Here is a 3,635-nt window from a genome sequence, read left to right as displayed (position 1 = left end):
GTTCTCATTGCACAGCTACTGTGCTCCTCAGCTGCTCTGCTTCAGTGCAGCTTGTTTTAAGTAGAGCTTTGATCCAATCAGAGTTCACCTCTGTGTCTCTAGGTAGAAGAGAGGCCCCAGGCCTGCAGACTCACCAGTGAATCCATGTGCAGGTTAAGTGAATGGGGACGATGTTGTTGATTGTCATAGTGTTCAACCAATCAGATCTTTAGTTTGACATGTTGGGCGTATTCTTTGACGTGTCAGAGCTGCTAGCTGGCCTACAGCTACGTCAGCATTACGTGCAGCTCAGTTTTCAGCAGCAGCTCTGCAGTGAGGTGCAGCGTGCACTGTGATTGGTCAGTGGGCGAGCACGTGACTATTGTGAAACGAAACTTAAAGTAGCAGCAGAGGCTTAGTCGGAGGAGTAAGAGTACAAATTGAAAGATATGGAAGAAATGATAGTTTTGTTTTTTAACCCTCAATGGCTGAAGGAGGAGAAACAGATTTGTGAGTTGGGATTTAACCGTGAGATTAAACTCTTTGTCAACAAAGAAAGGAGGATGGAGTTTATCTTCAAGTGATCAGCATTTGGTAAGTCAACTGCGTTTGTTTTTTTACATCTAATATCTGAATGTCCTCGAGTGTGTAGCAGAATGCGTGTTGCTGCTGTGCTGCTGTGTTGATTTGTTGCTCTGTTGTCATATGAATATATGTGACTAGTTCTTGTGAGTTTGTTGTTGTCATTGTGTTAATTATATAGATTTGGACGGTATGCATTGTCCGTTAATTACGAAGCATACCGTCATGCGCGGAGTTATTGTTTGTTAAGCTAGTTTAGCGTAGCCTCTCAGAGGTGCGGGGCCTCAGCTGTGTTTTGTTTTGTTATTGTTCCGGGTTCAGAGGTCACAAAGCTCGTTGTCTGTTCTGTGAGCGCATTCCACCGAAAACATTATATTTCCCACAATTCAAGCTTCTGCATTTTCCAAATGCACAAGTATAATTCAAACGTATTGTTCGGTTCGTGAGCCTCGTACCGAATGCTTTAATACGAATACGTGATGTTACAGCCCGAGAAACAAAAACCCGGAGCTGCGTCGTCACGATGAGGTTTAGAGGTTCAGCTGCAGGACAGCACTGAAGGCCCAGCTATCAAAGGCACGGCCCGCCACCGCTTTATATTATGTTATTATTATTGTCATTTGTGATATTTCATTTATTAAATATTTTATTATAATTGTTACTATTACTTTTGCTTTTATTATGGTTGTATTAATTATATATTTTCTATCAACTCTAACTGTTGACATATTTGCAGTTGTGGAACAAGTATTCAGAATTTCTACTTCGGTAAAAGTAATACAGTGATGTACAAATACTCCATTACAAGTAACAATCCTACATTCAGAATCCCACTGAGGTAAAAAGCAACAAAAATAAAAGTCATATATTTTATTATTGTACTATTACTGATAAATCACCATGTACGCTTTAACTACTTTAATATACGTTCCATCTGTTTTATAGGACGATCGTATGTAAAGTAACTAAAACTGTCAAATATGTAGGGAAGTAATAGAAACTACTCAAGTACAATACTGCTGTACTTTTACTGCACAGAGCTGAGAATACAACAGTACTTTTAAAACTAACATGTACTCCATGTATACTTTTCAAAGTACTGTCCTCCAGTTTGATGTAGCAAGATGATGGAACCAGTGAAACCAGTAAAGTCAGCCGGAGGAAACTGAAGACAAGACAGACAGACAGACAGAGAGAGAGAGAGAGAGAGAGAGAGAGAGACAGACAGAGAGAGAGACAGGCAGACAGACAGTGGACTTGACTCAGACAGAAAAGTATTTTTTATTATTTTAGCACAAATGGAACACTTCACACGTCTGACATATTGCAAGTGTTCTGTAAATTCAGCTCCATCTTCTTCTTTAATATTGACAAAAACAAATGAAAGAAAAACAGAAATATGAATCAACAAAGTGTCTGTTGATTCTATAAATCCTTCAGAACTTAAACTTCGAAACAGAAGAAGGAAAATAATCAGAGGCTCAAATATTAGATTACTGTAACTAACATTTGTATTAGAAAATGACTTAAAAAGCATTTAACTAACGTTAAATAAAATCACTTTACATACAAATATTTAAACCAGTTTATATGTAAATACATCACACAGGTGGACAAACCTGAGAGTTTATCAGCTCCGATCAATGGAATCAATAACTTCTGTTATAAACAATAATCTCAGTTTGTTTGCTTCATCTAAAGATCATTTACATTTATAATCAAAACATTTGTTCTGAGGACTTCAACAAGTTAAAGTCTATTGATTCAGATAATAATTATACAAGAAACACAAGAATTAATTAAAATCTTTCATAGAATTAGTTATATTTAGCTGGATTGTGTTCACAGGTAATGCTCCATGTGGACACAAGAGGGCGCCACATTCATGTTAATGAACCACGTTCTGTTTGATTCACGTTGTTTATTTATTTTATATTATAATATTGAACTTGGTATCATAACTACTAAAACCACATAGTATATGTGCAGCGGTACCGAATGTTTAAAACACCAATATACATACATTTACATGATAAAAGTACTAATACCACACGGTACAAATACTCTTAGTAAAGGATCTGAATACTTCCTCCACCAGTGAACAGAACACGTTGTCCTCAAGACCAGTAGGATCCAGATCTCATGTTAAAACCAGTTCTCAGAGGGTTTGAGTATTTCTGATTGTAAACATGATGAACTCAGAGACAGTACGAGAGTATTTAGACCATAAACACAGTGAGGAGGATTGTGTGATCAGCTCCATGATACATAATAAATGAGCTGAATTATTCACTCACATGAGGAGGAGACTGTTCTGGTCCCGTCTGTCCTCAGGACGTCCCACACATGTCACTCAGGAGAAATAGATCTAATTTTATATTAATCCTGCAGCTTCCTGAGAGGTTTTATTTTACTGGTGTGTCATGGAAAATATATTTTATATTTAAAAATGTTAGATTTAAAAAGATATATATATTCAATGTAATACGACATTAACATGATATAATATAATACAGTATGGGATATAGTATGGAAATAAATTAATAAGTATAGTACAGTTTACATAACTGCCAAACGAAGCAGCCAATTAGCTCTGTGGATTCACCAGATATCCACTCAAACAAATGACGTCAGTGTAACGAACGCGGACAAAAGCGCGTGGACAATCCACCGGGACAACCATGGAGGAGCGGATACGTTGCGTTGTTACCGCCCGAGAATCCCGCTTGACTCCGCCCATCGGAAGCGTCTCTGAGGAGGTAAAACAATCGCACCAAAGTAAGTTTAAACGCTTCAGCCAATCAGCGCTTCCAGCTCAACATGAGCCAGTTTTATTTTATTAAACGTATAAGTACTAGACATCCTGATCCACACTCCAGACCAGCTGGTGGCGGTAATCGCGCCAAATCATTGTTTGCCAACCGCCAACAAACCTCAAAAAAGAAGAAGAAGAAGAAGAAGCGCTTCCAGCTAGTTTACCGTCTCGCTCTGCAGCCGACCAATCAGAAAGCGCGCTGCTCTTTGTTGTTGGTGACGACATGAAAATATTGTTGTTGCTGCTGCTGCTTCGAGAG

Source organism: Pholis gunnellus, assembly GCF_910591455.1.
Source record: "Pholis gunnellus genome assembly, chromosome: 17".
NCBI lineage: Eukaryota > Metazoa > Chordata > Actinopteri > Perciformes > Pholidae > Pholis > Pholis gunnellus.
Note: the sequence above shows the minus strand (reverse complement) of the source record.